Source organism: Nomia melanderi, chromosome 5, assembly GCF_051020985.1.
Source record: "Nomia melanderi isolate GNS246 chromosome 5, iyNomMela1, whole genome shotgun sequence".
Lineage (NCBI taxonomy): Eukaryota > Metazoa > Arthropoda > Insecta > Hymenoptera > Halictidae > Nomia > Nomia melanderi.
In genome coordinates, this window is record NC_135003.1 from 1,881,915 (window position 1) to 1,902,517 (window position 20,603).

Here is a 20,603-nt window from a genome sequence, read left to right on the forward strand (position 1 = left end):
ATTGTTTGTAATACTCTGTTGTTTCGTTTTTCAGGAAGAGTATTATACATTTAAATTTTAATCGTGCAATTACTGGTATTGATGACCTGTTTCCTAAGAATATTAACACACGATGTGCGATAAAAGAAGATATTAATATCTTTCCCGCTTACTGACGTGAAATTACTACTGGCGTTTTTATTTTGCCATATATTTAAACAAATCCCCTAATCCGAAAAATTCTTATTATATACTTGTTATCGAAATTTTATTCAACTCTTATTATTAGTTTTGAAAGTATTAAATGTTCTGTAAAAAATGGATTTTCTCAAACTTCACCGATTTTCATCTGCTAAGCGTGAAGGTAAAGCTCAACCTGTGACCCGTACAAGATGGGTTAACTTGCATTAAAATTATAGACTATCAATTTACAATTATTACTTTGTACATATTTTGGTTAACAAAAATATGCAAAAAATTAACATCGGAGTATAAATAAAAATGCATTAAATGAAATATGCTAAGCATTCAAAATTTTAGATGTTTCAAATTATATTAATCTGGGATTAATTAATAAAAGGGACATTATGTAAGACAAATAATTAAAATTCTAAATCACAGTTTATAGTAGTGGTATTACAATTTATAAGAATTTTACTTTTACAAAATTTTACACACAAATGTATATTAAACGTTATCATAAAATAACGTATATTAGTAAACATAATTATAGTTACTGCAATAGAAACAAAATTGTCTTTGTATGTTATACATTTATTAGTTAAACGTGATTTAAAATTTTGACGTGATTTAAGAACTATTTTTGCAGTCTGGATATGACATTTTTCTTTCACACAGTGGAATAGATACTGTAATATCATATAAAATGTTTTTATTAGGAACGTACGAGTATCCAAACTTATAAACTCGGATCGAATTGGAAAAAATTGAGGGAATCAAGCGAGAATTCAAAAGTATCTTTCTATTACACAGGGATAAGAGTTCGAGATATTGAAAACTGCAGGTAAATATCCGTGGTTTTATTCGAACCTGCACTTAGAATGCATCGTAAGAAATTTATAATATAATAATTAATATATTCAGCATTTTTAGAAATTTGAACACTCGGAAAACGTGTGCAAAACATCAACTATATGACAACTTCGTATAGTAGAATTTTCATATGAAAAAATAATATTTATAATAGATTCATTCAGAATGAAATTTACATTCTACAAACTTCTTGTAGACGCTTGAGAATAAGGTTTCTGTTTCTATCAATACAATTATACTTTTTCAATTTCTTAAACCAAATTAAATGTTTTCGATTGATATACTTGTTTTTTCCTCCTTCTTAATAGTAAAGTGTTTAGATATACTATAAGAACAAATATGTCTAATACTTAGTACTTTAGTAGAAAAGTAATTATTTTATTATTTCCTTCGTTACCATTAAAAATATTCTCCTTCATTTTGCGGAGACAAAGCTTGAATCAAGTTACGAATAAAACGAAATATTCATATGTAAATAAACGCTTTCGAGAACTCGAAAAATTGTTCATAAAGCACACTTTTATTCTGAAAAACTGCTTTCATTTTTTGAAAAACTAAAATATTGATACACAACACAATATTTATACCGAAGATTACTTACAAAAGGGAATTGCATAACTGAGTTTTTACTGCAAACACATTAATTAAATATGTTAATTGAAAAACAGTAGTCGGAACAGGTCCGTAAGGCTTTGAACTACATTTGAGTTAAATTCTGCATGGAAAATTTCTTATTTATAAACGAAATTATACGGAATAATCAAAGTAAAAAGTGAAAGAATTCTCGTATTTAAAGTGATTGCACAATGATTTATGAAACATTTCACAAATTTATATCAAATATCAATCGAGTTTTGTATCCTATTTCCAATAAAGTGCACGTTTTGAACAACGTTACCTATCATCCATTATGGTAAAAGGAATTCGTAGCACGCCTTACACATTTTCTCGGTTAAACTGAAATTCCCGGAAACTTGGAAATGAAACCATATGGAGATGATCAAATTTAATTCTTAATAAATATTTACTTGTGACCGAAATTTGTACATGTGAATTCACGTTTATGATTCTGCAAAATGACAAATAAATTACTGAGTTTTGTAACACTGCACACATTAAACCAATCTATAGTAAACAAATTCTGTATTGACTTACTGAACCTTCTTAACATATGTTTAAAAAGTTAACAGATGTAGACTTCTTACAAAAAATAATTAATAAAATATTAATCGTATATAACTCTCATTTCTTCGAAAAATGATTATAAACCCTGAGCATTATGAAAGTTTTCACTTAGATTAAAAAAGTAGTCAAAAATTTTTGGAATATCAAACAAGGATAATAAATAAGTGATTTTTATCCTCAATTATATGCTACATAGTTCCTTGTACGTAGTACTTAGGTTGTATGCAAGAGTTATACAAAATTTTAAAAATAACTTTGACGAGTTGTCCTTTAAGATACTAGAACGAATAAAAGATAATACTTTTAAAGTTCTTGCAAATCATATTTTTTTTGCTTAATCGAAAACGCAGATAGAAACGATAAAATCCAAAATAATTTCGAACAATTAAATTGTTTTGACTATTGTTCCGTCTGCCAGATTGTAAAAGATGCACCAATATCTTTTTTCGAAAATTACACAATTATCGTGCACTTCCAATATAATAAATGCTATTTGTATTAATTTTGATTTATAAACTGTTCAAACAAAATTATGATAACCTCATATACCTTGAAATACATATTTTTGAAAAATAAAGTATACTTATGTGAAATGTGGTTCCGCTGTTTAAATTTACTTTGCAGTTTAATAGAAACGTCTTTTAATCTTCCTATATTTTTGTGCTTTTTATTCGATTACTTATTGAAAGTTACTTACTGATCATTTACAAAGTTCAAATCGATCATATAAATATGCTGAAATACGGATGAAAAAAAACTAGTTGTGAAGAGTTAGGTGGCTGGTGATAAAAAAGAAAGAGTAATCGCTCGAGTAACACACGGTCAAGTACCCGCACGAAGCGACTAGTGTGCTTCGAACTGAAGTTCCTTTATACCGGACCAGAGATTTTAGTTTTCCGATCCATTTGGACACTGTAAATGGCTATTCCGAGAAACGATAGAAATAGCAATGCTTCATGTATGTGAAACCACTAATTAGAAATAAGTAACGAAAATATTCTTTCTGAATAACTTGTTCAAAATTTTAAATTGCAACATTTTATTGCATTCTCTAAAAAACATAATCTTGATACGGTCAAATCCCACATAGAAGTTATAGCGTACTCCATTTGAATAAGTAAAAACATGAAAGCAATGAAGGAAAAATGATTGTTTAGTTAAACACGAGCTTCATTTAGATGGTCATTTATATTTTCATTAAAACAATTTTTTCCGATGAAAAGTACGAAGTTTGTTTACAAAAATCATTCGAATGCAACTGTAAAGTCCAATAAAATGTTTAATGTATACTATTTTATTTCGAGATAAATTATTTGAATCTTGTAATCTTGCATCTTGTAATCAGATAACTGTTTAATACACTTAGTTGATGCTTTCCTCATAAATATTCAAATGAAGCGCACTGCTTACATAACTTAATAGTGAAACGTTATTTTACACGACATAAATTTGCTAGTGGAGTGGAATTTATTCTTTTTGAAATTACAAATCCAAATCGAGAATATATAAGCAATTAAATTTTTAGAATTTTTACTGCATAGTAGAGAAATTGATAATAAATTGAAATAGGAAATAATCACAGCACAAACATACTGTGCCGTTGCAAATGCTCTATTAGCATTTCCGTAAATTAGTCTATTGAACTGAAAGTAATACTATATACAGCGTTTAATTTCATTAATTTTCAAAATGATCTGAATTAATAACTTGGTTCGCAAATTCATTATTTTTCCAAATAACTTATCCTTTCCATTGAATGGTCGATTCACATTAAACTTTTTCTCCTCCACAGTATGCGAGTTTATTCAAATCGTAAAGTTTCTTTCAGATTAACGCTAAAGAGTTTGCAGGATTAAGCAAAGTTACTAAAAAGTTCAAGAATTCGAATGAAATGAATAATTTTAAAACTTCGAAGATAATGAAAATGTCTTGAATATCAGAAGATTTTACAATTCTTTGAGTAGTATGTCCTCGAGATTTTCAATGTACAAGAAAAGAGATTTATTGTAAAAGTTTACGTTTATTACTAAACATTTCAATTGAATAAAACTGTTATGAAAATGATGTTATATTTTATTAATACCATATATTGTATTTATCATATCAACATTATTTTCTATGGAGTACTATAAATATATAAACTTTGTGAATCTGTTTGGAATATTCGCATATTCTATAGAGGATGGATAAGCATGTTGTTATACAATGTGTTAAAATATTTTCGATCGGTAAACTGACCAAAACATTTTTCTATTTCACATAATTTTACGTAGAATATGAAGTTCTGGAATTAACATCAAGAATTACGATATGAAAATCGATAATATCGATAATCTCTTATCACATTTTTCATTGAAAACCATGGTATAAAAATTAATCTGCCGGAAAGCTCAAACAAAAGTTCCTTAACCCATTGCCTTGAAATTTTTACCGTAATTACCTCCATGAGAGGTGCTTTAATGGTACTAATTTGCTACAGAAAAAAAATATAATGTCCACTGTAAGTCTACGATTACTTGAAAGGGGATTATCCATTTTAAATCTTTTATTTAAGGGATTTTTCAATTCTTCCTACGAAAATGAAACAAAAATTTTAAATTCTCTTCTTCACTCTTAGTGTCTAATATTCAAGATTTACATTAACATTCTATTGATAAGAAAAATATTTAAATATTTTAACATAACATTTTGGAATCCATAGCAACAGTTCTTATTATACTTTCTATTATTTTCTAGTTTAAGAAAAATATGTAAAACATAAACTTATCACCATAATTTTAGTTTCGGCTACGAAGTAATGTTGAATTTAAGATTTAAAATTATGATTAAGATTTCGAAGATAATATTTATAAAATTTCTTTATTAATGTTTAATCAATGATTCTATACTTGGTCGCAGTACTTACTTATTTGTTTGCGCAAGATCTTCTAGTTTTAACACATAAAATCTTCAACTATTGAATTATAGGGTGTATAATAAACCTCACGAGTTAATATTCGTAGAATGTTATGTTATATAACATAGCAGTAAAAAGATACATACCCGACTGGCTACATTGAGCGCAGTTTTATTGAATAGCGTATTTGAAAATGTCTCGCCGGCAAACAGAGTCGCGTTAATGCACTTAGGAATGTGTTATTACTTCACATTCCAATTCCGAGACATCTTCCCAATAAAACGCAATGTGATAAATCGTGACGGATCGATTCAGTTATATAAGTCGGAAAATTTGAATCAAGATAAAGTTCTCTTCAGTAATACGTTACTTTAAAAGTAAAAAATTCTCCTTTAAAGAGCAAGTGTTGGTAACAAATAGCATTTAGACTTTTGCCCTGAACACATTAATAAGCAGGGATGTTCTTAGACGTATTTATAAGGCGGGGCAGGTAAAATAAACTATGTATTACGTCTAGCACACTGTAAAGGAATATTATTGTATTCGCAAGATATGTACGAGATTGTCGAATAAATACATTCCAGGCCAAGAATGGTCGATATTTATCCACGTACAAATCCTTCAATACTGAAAACAATTCTTTAGGCAAAAATTCAGCGATCATTACAGTGTGAACAATCTAGTCTGCTTTTGTACTGTGATTAATTGTTCGTAGAGTCCTTAACAGTATACTAAAACAAAGGACATAACTTCTCATCATTATATTATACTCTCAAATTAATTTATTTTAATTATATTATACCACCTCGAATCCTGTCTATGCTATAATATATAATATATAGGAGAAAAATTCTCATAAATGAATCAGCTCGAAATAGTATTCATTGGACACTACTGAGTTCGTAGGGGTTAAAGAAACGATTTTAGTTTACAATCTTCCTCACGCGTCTTGTTCGATACCATAAAGCAACCATAAGGTTAACCACGGAAGTGGATTGTATCCAGCGGTCTGGTGACATGAATCTCCGTCCTTTTGCCACCCTTATCACAGCCAGCCGATATTTTACGAGTACGGGTCGGAATCTTTCAGAGTCCAATCTCGTGAGTTGTGGAGGTGACAGGGCAATCGAGAAACACCTTAACCGAATCGAATCACGGAACCCCGGTCGTGGCTCTGCCCTCATTTCCATAATTCCTCATGAGCGATTAGCGTACCAGGGTCAGACGGTGTTTCTTTCCTTGGCGAAGGGGCCTCGTGACGCGGCATCATCATAATCTCCATCCCCAATCGCTCACGGTGGATGGAGTGACGCGCTCGGTCAACATTAACGACATAGAACCCAAGTGCATGACCGAAGCGCACAGTACGGGACATGCGCTCGCGCACCCTGCAGGGTCGAGGGGTGATGGCGACGCGGCGCGGCGCGGCGCGACGCGACGGTCGCGGCGTCTGGGCGGCAAGGAGGCGAAGCCCGGTGGGGGTGTGATTGGACGGAAAGAGATGAAAGACGAGCGAGAGGGTAAGGTCGGAGAGGGAGTAGAACGTCGCTCGTGTGAGTTGGTAGTATATGGTAGGGGCAAAGAGAGTGGGGAGTTCGCACGCCGACCGGAACGGCCCCACCAAGTTTTATCCAACGATCCGGGAGGCTCGTCGAGGTAGTGGTCCGCGCCCCACAGCCGCGACAACTCGAAACGCGTGTCGTTGTCGCGCTGCTTTCGGTGTCTGTCTCCTTTGCTCCCTCTCGCCACAGAGGAGCTTCCGTTTGACAGAAAAGTCGCGAGGCACGTACGTCTACGCGAACCACTGAATCCGAGCGAATCAAAGTTTCCGAACAGGAGCCACCCTCAGGGTGTTGGGGTGGTGAATACTCTTCTCCCCGGCGGAAAGATAGAAGAGCGCGCGATTCGGATAAGAAAACGGGTCCGCGATTTGAATCCGCGAGGTGGCAAGGACAGGGGTGCGAGACGAAACCGGAAAAGGGAACGTCTTCGTTGACAGTGTGATCGTTGTCATTCAGGATTTGAAGTTACGCTCGGCGGAAAGCCGTCGTCGGTATACCGGTGCGTAGTGCGCCCGTGACAGGGCTAGTTCCGAACACCTAAACCCGGCGAAAGCAGACAGTGAACATATCCGTCGAGTGTCGTGGTTTTGTTCTTTTCTATCGACTTGGACGGTTGATCAGACTGCGATCGGTCTGCAGAAAGGGGCGAATCCCGATTTCCCAGCGGGTATCACAGGTGCTAGGAGTTGCGGGGGTGGTGCCGATTATTCTTTTGCTCCTATACTCGACGATTAACAGCTTCCTGGGAGAGAGACATCTCGGAATATTCACACCTGGAACGCGTACGTATTTCACGACACACCTGGCTCGTGCCACCTAGTGCGGCGGTGCCATGCTATGGCCTCTCTCCTTAGGTTCTCTCCTACACCCCCAAACAGGTTATTGATTTTGCCGAAGTAAGGAGGCACGGATGTAGCCCGTACGCCCTGCGGCCTGCGACCTGCTCGTTTTTCCACCCCTTCGCCTCCTGTCTGCCGTACTCTTTACTTGACGATTTTTTCTTTTCTCGCTTGCGTGTCCTTGGTCACCCTCGGCTACCCTCTGACGGCAACGCGAGAGCTTTACACACTATCTTTTGACACAGTTTGAGGAACGTCCGATTTACGTAGACGAAACCTCCAAGGTGTAGCCACTGAGAAAAATGGAACGGTTCGGTACGTTTCTCGGATAAACTACCTTAGAACCCCTATGCTGGATTTTACGTTCCCCTGACTCCAGTGCAAAACAAATTGACAGGCAAAGTGATAATAATGTAAAACAAGTGTGCGAGGCATGCAAAGTCACGCGCCCCAGTAAGCATATTAACGAGTCGAGAGCCGTGTGCTCTTTGGGGCCGGAAACAACCGGTGTCGATTTTCTGAAGCCTGGTTAAAGCCGTACGACGTATAGCGTACCGTGTCACTGAACTGCCGGAGTAGACTGTTGCAGTGGCAACGTGACTATACACGAGACAACGGCTACGGGTGAGATTCCGACTGACAGAGGAGCGGGATCGATCGATCAGCAGGGGCGAACTTTTCACTACGAGACTTTGCGGTTCTTTCGCAAAAGCGAAGCGTCGTAGTAAATCAATAGAGAAACCACGTGAAGCAGGACGAAAGATCGCTCTCTCGCGGCTCTCCCTCCCACTCTCCCTTTCTCTCGTTCTCTTCCCACCGGATCATCCCCCTCCAGCCTCTCTCCCTGCCCGCTTCCCCTATTTCCTCACGGTTTTCTCCTTTCCTTTTTTCCTTCTCGTCGAATGATTCGCGCGTTTCGCGAATTTCTTCGAGCCGACCCCGGATCGATATGTCGGACGAGCGCTTCGCGTGCATCTCTCTTCCCGCCCGAGACGGGAATGAAATGATTAGCGGCGATCGTTCTGACGGGACTCTCGTCGTGCCATCGCCGTCTCCTGGGCCAGACGGTTGCGACGATTACGCGCGAATCGTTACGGGGATACGTCGTCGGATCCGTAGTCGACTCAGGGCCGTTGTGCGCTCATCAATTATGTAAGATATCCCGAATTTCTGCACATCGATCGTCTGGGTACGCGACACTCTGAATTTTTCATTCCCTTCCCCTATCCGCGCGAAGTTTCGTATTTCTGATCGGTTCGTCGAACGCCGGTTATCGAGCTCTCGATCTTATTTTAGCCGACGCCGACACAAACGTAAATTTGACGTTTCGCTTCTGTTACGAGTGCTAACCATTCTCACTCGCCAACTTATCTGCCGATAGGAATTCCGAGGATGATGGAAAAGTTTTACTTTCGCGTGAACACTAGTTTTCGGACGGTTTGAATATTATGTGGATGCTCCGTATCAAATGTAACCGGAGTCACGTCGCAGCCACGCAGAGAATCTAAAGAATTTAGGAAATGGCTATCGGCGAATTTCTGAAGCCGCCTGAGCGTCTTTGATCGAAATAGGGCCAGCCGGTAGGCGTGTCCGAGCTAGTCTGTCCACGGAGAAATATAACTGTTTCCGCGCAGATATACGAGCTATCGTGCTACTTTTATCGTGGCAACGTGTTGTCAGAGTAAATGGTATCCCGTTCATCTTAACTAATGAAAAGGGGGAACGAATAGCGTAAGATTAATGAAGATTAGATCGAATCGCCTCAATGGGGCTTGAATTATTGAGTTGTCGTGTGTCATTGAATCTTTTATCGTTGAATTGCATTTCCTTAAATGAATGCGTTTGCCTAATGCCAGGTAGCGTTTATGAATAGCGATTTCTCAGTGGAAAGAAATTAACTCGTTTCGTCCTAGTCATGTAAAATTAGGTACATTTCTTTATACGCATTATCAGATCTTTCATTTTCCGTTAAAAGCATGTCTCGAGTAAAAATCTCAAATTAATCTTTTGCCTAGAGGCGATGTACGTACAATGTACTACTGGACCTTTAATAAAATTAAATAGTACATTCAGTTCGAGTGTAAGGAGCACACGAATAAGATTTATCTTTCATTAGAATTAATATTGTTCGAAATGAATATTATTTACATAATCCATATGTAGGGTGCGGCTGAAAATATGGTATAAGTAGACAGGGAGTAATTTCTTGAGTAAGAATAAACAAAAAGTGTACAACAACATTTTTTTCATTTAAAATTTAGCTTTCGAAAAAATCGATTTTGGACTTCACTGCGTACCTTTCCATACAGCTAACGACCGTGTAAGCGTCATGTAATGTTTACTATATTTGTAGTGCGTTTCGTTTACAAAAAGAACCAGTATGTCGTACATATAATAATTTATTTCAAGGTAAATCCAAATCAGGGATATGAAATGAAATAAATATGGAATCCATCCTTATATTAATAATCAAATTTCTATACTATCTTTTAATACGCATAACGATCTAACGGAATTTTTATTTTATTAAAATGTAACGAGAATATATGTTCAGTATATTCGAGATGTTCAAAAGGTGGAAGTAATTTACGAAAATGATAGCTTTTCAGCGTCGCGTGCTGGAATAGTGTAGCGGACCTTACTTTCACAGTGGCAGATGGCACAATACGGCCAATGACCAAGCGTTGCAACGTGTTGTGTGTCCGTGGAAGCCCGCCAGTCCCGAAATACGACGGAAGTAGCATCGATGGGGGGACGTTTTCTGAGCGGTTCGTAGTTCGTGGTTCCGGCGTCTACTCGCTGAAATTGTCAGCCCGACGGGAAAATGTATTGTTAAAAAATTAAACTGTGAACAGTGTGCGTTTCTTCCGTGCTTAGAGTTTTCTATGTATATAACAAATTACAACATACACGCAATTCTTTTTTGACACGATTGATACGTCCGTGTAGAAAAGTTCCTATAAATCGAAAAGTTCACAAATTGAATTTGCTCACAATCTGAATCCCGTAATTTGAATTGAATTTTTTAAAGTTCCCTTTCTTATAAATTGCATTTGAAATATTAGAATTACAGTTTACTATTATGGCTTCGTTAATACATTTATCACAATTTTCTATAGATTATACCGAAAAATGAATTATTAAAATTTTACATCTATTGAAAACAAAAATTAATTTGAACTAAAAAACATGGGAGTATTTTTTTCTGTACGTTTAGACTACAAACAAATTCGTTGAAACATTTATTTTAAGAACGACTACAAATATTAACTAAGGATTTGATTTATTATATCTATGTCAAGTTTACTTCAAGTATTATAGTTTTAAAATAACTAATTTATGTCTAAATTTTTGTAATTGTCACAACTGTATGAGCAACCACACTGAACATTTTTAGAGCACTCTTTCAACACTTTAAGTACCTTGTCACTCCCACGTGGGTGACAAGTCTTTGGTTTGACGTTGAACGCTAATATTTATGGTAAAATATTAAATGAACAGAATTTAGTTACTGTCCACGAAGATTTTCTCTACATCTGAACAGATACTTCAATTTTCAATAGGAACTTTTGAAAAGATCCATAGAATTGCGTGTCTAAGGGTACGTCAAGATTTGTAATCAAGTTGCTGTGGCACTAGTAACAAAGAAAAAGTAAAAGTTTGGAAAAAAGTTTGAATAAACAAAAAAGGATTAATGTTTGATACAATGTGCATTGAGGATTTAAAAACGTGATGAAAAAAATCATACACATTCAAATTGCAAGTAATGTATTAAGTCTCTGTCCACTGTCCGATTAACACTAGATTTGCAGGAATTTATTGTACAATTTATTCTATTGTCCCTAGAAAAATTGGTACTTGTTTATTTGAATCTTGGAAAGCAGAGGATTAAAAGTATTCGTGCAAATGCATCGATGAAAACCGATTTAAACATTTGCCAAATAATGTTTATAAAATTTAATATGCGTCAAATTGACGCGCTCCGAAAACCTAGTGTTAATATTTGGCTTCATATGAGTGACATTTTACAATCGCTACATGATATGTTACAACTTTCGAATAATTCTTTCAGTACTTCGCATTGTTCTCTTCTTTCCGTAGAAGTCATTAACATAGTTTGACCATAAAGTATTTATGTTTGTTATCGGTACTTGTTATTCGGTTCGTAGAAAAAATTCATACATTCATAGTCCGATCGAGAGTCAAAAGGGATAATCGTCACGCTGCATCGACTAAATTCTTGGTAAAAGCGATCCAAGCACGAACTGAACATAAAAAGTCGCAGGCAGAGTTATCGAGACGCGAATTCATTGCTGCATGCAAATACTGCTGCGTGCTTCCCTCCCGGCCCCGAGACTCCGGTCTCATGGAAATGGGTTCTCTATTTGACACCGGCATACACACACGCTCGTGGGATACGAGACGGGCGTACGTTGTGTAGGTGCATGCGTGTTTCGGCGCGCACGCGCCGACGTTCGCGTGGAGTGCTCGGCTACCCCGAGAGAACCAGCCTCTCTTTCGCTTCCCCTTTCTCTCTTCAGGTTCCCTTCTGTTAAAGGTTCTTTAACGTTTGTACGGCGGCCGGCTTTCTAAGCGGCTAGTTAGGTCAGAGTTCATCGTTTGGCTGGTCGACGATCATGGCTACAACGGATATCCGGTGAATCGTGATCACTTTGTCTCAGGGATAAGGATTCGCGGTAGCTAAACTGTCTAACAATGACACTTTGGAATCTGGTAAGGATAGTGTTGCGCAGTCGATTTCAGGTGCATTTGATTAACGTGTCGTTTTTGCGACAAATTGCTTTGACACTAGGTTTAAAGACTTTTATTGTACAGTTTATCATATTCGTCTTAAAATATTTGATGTTTATTCACTTAGACTTTGAAAATTAGAGGCTTACAGATTAGACAATTAACACTAATCATGCCGATACTTTTTTAATCGTAACTAGTCAAATAACTGGCTATAAAATAAAGATAAACAAATTATAGGATACATTTTTTTTACTGGAAACAGAAACAAAAGTAAGGATGAAAATTGAATAACCAAGTAATCGAATGATATAGGAATTGATATAAAATTAAATGAACAAAAGAAAACGCAGAATTTTAAATCCGGTCATTTGACCGATTCCCGATACGGTTAGCGTTAAAATACGCATTTGAGTTACTGGATCCATCAAAATCGACAGAAACATTTACTAAATAATGTTTGTGAAATTCAATATGCATCAGATTGACACACTGCGTAAATCCAGTGTTAACAAAACTGTTGAAAACTGTTACATTCAACAATCGCAGTCGATTGTGATAAGATCTGTTCACTTAGTATTTTTATTTGAAGATACGTATAATATTGTGTTCATACTGTAAAAATATAAATAATTCTCTTTTTTTTAAAAGTGGTTTTGTAATTGAATAATTTTCAGTTTTGTTGAACATCGTATGTAAGCTAGTTTTGTATAGGCACGTTCACAAACCCATGCATCGTTTAGTAAACGTTAGCGAACGATTTTATATTGAGAATGCGTAGCAGTGATTCTTTCGTTACTTATATTACACTTCAAATATATTTAATTACTTATAACATTTATAGTTTCGAGGGGAAAAGGGTTCAATTCTCAAGTTTTAAAATTTAATAATTTCTTGAATGGGTGGGATTGTAATTTTGCTTGGGAAAGATTTATATAATTGATTAAATGGAGCAATAACACCGTACTACAGAACATTAGTAGAAATTGACCTATTTTAAACTTTACTCGCAATGAAGATTTTTTACAGATTATTTTACGGATTTTAAGGAATTCGAAGTGCATAATTATCTATCCTGGAATAACGATGTATCAAGAAATATGAGTTAGGAAATATGCATATTTAATAGTTTGGTATTTTATGTGACCATATTCATAAAATATTCGTTCTATTTGTTATTCTTTCTGGAAAATACCTATAAGTCATTACTTAATTTTTAATAAAGCTTTAGGGAGTGTGACTATTATAAGTCTGATTTTTATAAGAGAGATTTTTAATGTTGTTAAAACTAGCAATGATATTTTGTCGAATTTTTTTTAGAATCTATGAAATATTTCATTCTCACATTATGCAAGTACTATTGTGAATATGAAAATGGGGAACAGATAGTTTATTGTTTTTCTCGCATTAAGCAATTATAAATATGATTTTCTGAATATGTTCCATATTAGTCTACGATAAATTTTCCAGCTGATTTATCATTTGTTCATCGTTTTTGCAGTAAATAATTATGCATTCAAAATTTCACTTGTAAAATCAAAATTACTTTTCCACTGACTTAGGGAAATCTTCAACAACGATTATTTATATTTTTGTTTTTTTACGTTCTATCTTATAATCTCAAGTCAAACTCATAGTAATAACTTTAAGATATAATAAATATAAATAATATTCAATCTATATTGATTGAAGAAAAATTTTATTTTTCGTTTATTAATATTTAGTTTCTCCTACAGCGAATATGTATATAATTCTTCCTCCACTAGAAAATTATTAACACAAGTAAATCTTGCGAGCTTAATTAGAAAAACATATAAGGCAAGGGGTTAACAAAATTCGCTGATCATTGAAAAAGTGATTAAATGCTTTCCTGCGTTATTGTAAATACCATAGGATTTTTGTGACAGAATATATTTCGTGTAGTTGATAGTACATATGTATATAGATGAATACGTATATTATATCTATAACTCATATGTTCAAATGCTCTGAATGTTTTCTTTTTAAAATCAAAATATAGCGTATTTGAGTGAAACAATTGAATCTTTATTTTGTTAATCGTCTTCGGTAGCATTTTATTTCAGAACTTTTGAGTATAAATATTTCAGAGCAGTAAGATATTTGTTTTCTACCCTCTACACTGGTTAACTCGAGTTCCTCGTGAGGGTGACGACCACAGCGCAGCACATCGACGCAACCATGGAGTGACGCAACGATGGGGTGTAGCGCGATACACTGATTTAGAGTACGACACAAACAAACTACTCATTGGGCGAGATTATCCCTCTATGATTCTAAAGATTCTGAAGATTCGCATGTTATTTTAACATCAAACCCGACATTACCGATAACGTGAGATTTTCGAAAGTAGTAAGAGTAAGAAACCATTTTGCTTCATAGCAACTACGGAGGAGAATTACAGGTGTCTTGTACAATTAGAAGATTTAAATAGTGTTTTTTCAATACAATATCACTGACATATAGTTTGCGTTGATTTGTGTAAATGAATGTCTTCATATATACGTTTATTTGATAATAAAATAAGTATTATTCATGGCAATTATCCAGTCCTAGAAAATTATTTAAAATAATTGTGTTATATCTACTAGTTTTTCATCTTTTCTTTTCATTTTACATTTTCAGCTGGAATTCTTTAGATTGGGTGATTTTTTATGAAAATAGAAATTCAATTTATGAAATAAAGTTTTTATCAAACTTTTGGCACCGTTTTTAGGAGAAATGACTTTAACCATCCATTATATATACATGCATTAATAATATATTTTGATTGCATGCACTCTTTTGCTGTTTGTATTTCTAAATGTGAGGAACGTCATAATCTACTTTATAGTATTTTCACTTACTATTGATTTGTACTAATTATCAGCCTCTTTTATTCTGTATTTGATTAGAATGGGTTTATAATCGAGGATAAGGAGATTAAGATTTAATTAATAAACATGTGAACTAATAATAGCAATGACAGGAAGTAAATCCTGTAACTGTCGCTATCTATAAATGCAAACACGATCCTAACAGTCTACAGAGGTTAATTAAATTCATATTTGACAATTAGTTCATATGTATATATTGTTAGCTTTATGTTTCTCGTGATTATTGTAAGTTTACCGAACATATTAATATTAATACATGATCAGTAATAATATTCTTTTTGAGTATGATTTATGAAGAGAGTATTCATTTATAAAGAGCTTGTACATTATTATAGCTTTATACCAAACAGAATTAAAAATAGACATAGTACAAAAGGAAACTTTGTCTTATTCAACAGTCTTTAACATTTTATAACTTGATTTTCTGTTGCCAGTGTAAAATACAATTAATTTTTCTATGACATTACACGACTTTCTTCTTATAAATTGATCTTTTGTGACATTCTTCAAATAAAAAGAACTTATATGGGAAGGTCAATGAAAACTTAAATTATACTTATTTTAGAAATTTACAACAAATGGTGAAACGTGTTTCATCATTACTTCGAAGTACTGTTTTATACATTTTTTGACTTTCATTACTTACGTTGTTATTATATCGTTTAATTATTTAGCTTACTTCAAGAATAACAGTGTTAATATTGAAAACTCTCCGTATCTTAAGTTCGTGCATGTAGTCTGTACCAGATATTAAAGCATTGCATACTGGTAACGAGGAATCTCGTTTTTACATAAAGACGCAGCTATATAACTTTACTAATTACCACAGGATTTCAAAAAATATTAAATTTGATTAGAACTGATTATCCATTTAAAATATATTACATGAAAATGTGACATTTGAATTTTTCTATATATAGTGATATAAGTTGATCTCACTGAAAATCACCATCCGCACAATTCAGCATTCTAAAAACTACTACTAACAACCGGTACGCAATGTGTTCAATCTGTGGTGTAATATCTCAGGTTTTCTAAAAGTATTATTAATTGTTCACCAATGGTCTGACATATGTCAGCGTGACGGCGGTTATCTTCGTCGACGGGGTCCGCGGGAAATCAGGTACGGAATTTACATAGTTCCGCGAATATTCCTGCTATCTGTCTTGCTGTCTCATAAACGAGTCATGGAGGACCCTTTCAGAGACACTGTGTGTAGTACCTCCGCAGGGACGCGTCTAGATATCTCCTTCGCGCCGGAATCGTCGTACAAACTTCGAGTACTGTTACCGGGAATGAGCGTACCGTACACAGAAACCTACAAATTAATGTTTATTATTATTTAGGCACACACGAGACCAAAATTTTACTATATGTTACCTGCTCGTTTATTTAGAAAAATACTTACCGTGGTTTTGGCACATTCGGGCGTTTGCTGCTCACTTCAAGAACAAATACGTTTTACCGAAAGTGAAACATTTATTAGATACAAAATATTTAAAAGTAATTGTCCACAATCAAAATTTTAAGTAATATATTTTATAGTATTTGACCTCCAATGTCACAGTGAAATCATAACGCAGTGTAGTTTCTTTACATGGATCATGCAACATGGTTCATAAGAAAAAAGCATCGACTGGTCCATTTATTTTCATAGAGTTGTAAATCCATTCTTTTTTACTTTTAGATATTAAAGTGTTCGTTTCTCCATAAAGTACATGATTCTATATATTTATATAAGTGTATATAGGTAAATTCATTATAGAAACAGTTTTTATGAGAATTAATTGTGCCGTTACTTTGTTCGAGTTAATGAACAAACCTATACTACCCCCAAAATAAATGGTTGTCCTATTCCATTTACCAACGAAATTTCAACTGATTAAAATTACTGAATCTTTTAAATTTTAAATCATAAATTGGTTATAAATAAAAAGGTCATATGCCAGATATGTCAGTTCTTCGATTTCTTAATTTCTTTAAATAATTGACTTATACCTATTTTAAAATAAACGTTCCAATTATCTCACTTTGATTTTAGTACGTTTTTGTGAGATAATAATACAGATTTTTAATGAGATGTGTCATATCTTCGAAACATATTCTACGAGAAAATTAGGATTACTGTTAAATCAAAGGAATTATTGATAAACTGGCTTAGCTATCGTTTAACTAAAAGTATTTGCTATTTTAGTTTAGTTTTATTCAAGGTACGTAATATATAAACTTAACACACTGAAATATCAGATATAACATATTGTTCATTAATATGTACAACAAACATGTAGACATACAACTTGATTTACAATGTAGAATAGTTCTCATGAAAAAGTTAATATGGAAGCGTAGCATGCATAGTTTAGCATTCTTGAATGAATTAGTACTCGTAAGTGGTTATGTAAATATAAGGGCGTGTAGCCTAATCCAATCAGAGTTTCTAAAAAGATTGTGATTAGTTGTAGAAAATTTGTAAAGTTTTTGAAATTTTATTACGTAGCTTTCAACCTGTTCACAGAAACTCATATCGCAGGATTGGCAGAGTAGGATATGTTTTAGTTGTATAATTTTCCATGTGCATGTTAATGAATTATCTTTACTGATGAATTTTTGATCGTGAATTATTAGATTTGTGTAACTTCTTCAGGATTGAATGATTATCAAGCAATTGTTATACATTACATATTGTTTAATTATATGGTTTAAAATGGATTTTTACATTGGTTTTAATACTGTGCTGAAAAAACTCAGTAATTTTCCTTCACAATATGTTTTAAAGGTAGGTACTTCACTTTAACCAATTAACTGCGTTCGACAAGTATCATGTCATTTTAAAACGTAAAATGGTACTAATTTTTTCAACGATGAATTATTTATTTTTTCAGATGAACATATAATTCTTCCTCGTTTTGTTTTAGTTTATCGTTAAAATATATTATAGGTGCATTTATCCTGTTTCTGACGAGTACACATTTTACTGTTTGATTTCATTGCGCGCACGATAAGATTTTTTTAAACTAAATTCCACAGTTAACTGGTTAATTGTTTATCTCATTAAAATTATTCAGTATTTTTATCTAATATTTGCATTAAAAATTATAAATTTATAATTTAAAAATTGAAGTCTTCGTCATGTGAAATCCGCAAGACAAATTCTTTCTCCTATTGTATTATGGTCGTACAATAACACAAATTTTCAGACATCACTGAAGAGCTTTGCAGATAGAAGATTAAAAGTAATTTTGTTTGAAACTTAGTAAACCGCGAAATAAAATAAAATAAAATAGTGTTTCCACCGTGAAACCGCCAAGCCGCAAAGGGTTAAACCGAGAATAAGACTATGATGCTGACAGTCATCTTACAAAGTTTTCTAGACTTCTATGAATGTATTCTACCAACCAAAATTTTTCGCTATCTGAACTTTTGTTTTTTATTGTGGTAGAATTATTATTTTTAAACAGAAATTACAAATTTCATGGTCTGTTTTTTATCATATTGAGTGTAGATGTTTAATAACTGCTTTATGAAAGTAATTTATAACGTGAGAAGTGTACGATTTTTTTAAGCATACGGCTATCGTTATAGTTTTGCATGCATTTGCCCGTATTCAATAATTTGTAGATATCGGTTAAAAACAGGAAATACATTATTTAGCATATTTATTATTTGCAAAAAATGTTGAGAAACGGTTCATGCTTTTTGAAATAAAGTCAACTGAGTTTTGAATGTGTAATAAGGAGACAAGTACTTGATAATCGTAATAATAATCGTAAATAATATTTTCAACCAATAATCCACTAAGAAACGCTAAATTTGACTCTGCTTATTGTTTCAGTTTTCCTAATATGCAGTTGTCATAGAATTATGTTTGTGAAAGATATTTTATTTTACTACTACTTTGTACAAAAATACCTACAATACTTATCTCAATGCGACCAATTGAATGGTGTTAAATTTTTTCATAATTTTTCAATTGTTTGTAATAATTTATAAATAATTAGAATACATGTATATACACATATCATAAACTTCAATCGAAACAATTATCTACAGTGATATTCAATAACGAGACGAGTGCATGTGTAACCGGTGGATATTCAGAGTCCATCTTCTCGAAAATAAACCCTAATATGAAACAATTTTATACTATATTTTCGACTTATTTTTTCATATAAATCAATAAATCGGTAACTGCTGGTATAACCAGCAAGAGGATGATTCTACCTGAAAAAGAAATATATATATATATATACATACAGTATTCTGGTTATCATTTGTTTATTACTTCCAATGTTTCATATTAGCATAAAACGCAGGTATTTCGTTTATTACTAAAATCCTCTGCTCCTGGAATTATGTCGCAAATCGTGTCCCACAGGAAAAATACGAGACGTTTTACCTATGCATGGATTCACATTGTTCTGCAAAAACCGTGATAACTCCATTCCGGGTGCTTTAAGGTGCATAATAAGTCATAAATATACGCGACGCATTAATGTCATATTTGAAAGTTTTATCGGGCCCCCTAGAGATTTGCACAACTCTAGAAACATGCAAGCTAACAAATGTTTCTCATTAAAACCGAAACGTTATACCATTGATGGGTTACAATGTTTGCATTTTGAATGCATTAAAATTTGAAAAATTGCAGTAGCATTTATGACATTAACTTTGAATGAAAAATTGGTTGTAACAATTTTTTATATCACCATAACAGAAAAGGATCTTACGTTATAATGAAAATGTAGAATGTATAATATACAGGGCTAGTTACTACATACTTTTTAAACCAACATATTACATCAATTTTTAATATGGATTTACTGCCGTGAAGGTATACATTTTTTAACAAAAAAGTCTTTTTATTATTACAGGTAAAATCGTTGCATTATTTTTCAGATGTTTTTAATATAATTTCGTATACCGAACTGAATTTTTTACGGCGCGGCGTTATAATATCAATATACAGAGTGTACCACGAAGCGTGATCGGCTTAGATTATTCTGCCGCTAGTGGTTCGATCGGAAATTTTGTTAGCTAAAATAACATGGTTCAAAGAAAGCTTTAAGATGATTGTATCAAACTTTTTATCAACCCTTTTTTCCAGAGTTATCAAGGTTACTCTCAGTACACGCAGGTCACGAAATACTATTAACAGTTCACGTTCAATATCATTATATGTATCCCAAGGTACAGAACGAAATATTTACAAACAGTACGCGAAGGATCAAGTCAAGAATGACTAATACTAATCTGTCAACAGCTCTGGAAAGTGTCCAACAGTGTGTCTTGCTATTCCTCTTTAATAATCTTTAAGAATCATGCAAAACTCTTCCAACTAAGAGTTTTCTTTAGGCTTTTTAGTTTCAGAAAAAAATATTTTTTATGATGCTTGTCAAGTTCGTTTCAGTATCTCTCAAAAGATGGGTGTAAGAAAATTGTAAGT

General features: G+C 33.6%; 1 protein-coding gene across 3 annotated transcripts in view; it reads left to right on the forward strand.

Moving 5' to 3' along the window:
- Positions 1-6,766: 6,766 nt before the first annotated feature.
- LOC116424766 (neural-cadherin) overlaps positions 6,767-20,603 on the forward strand; it is a 446,688-nt gene continuing 432,851 nt past the window's right edge. For all 3 annotated transcript variants that reach the window (XM_076367977.1, XM_076367978.1, XM_076367979.1), the window contains exon 1: positions 6,767-7,457. The gene's annotated coding sequence lies outside the window, so the exon portion shown is untranslated. The remainder of the gene's footprint in view (positions 7,458-20,603) is intronic.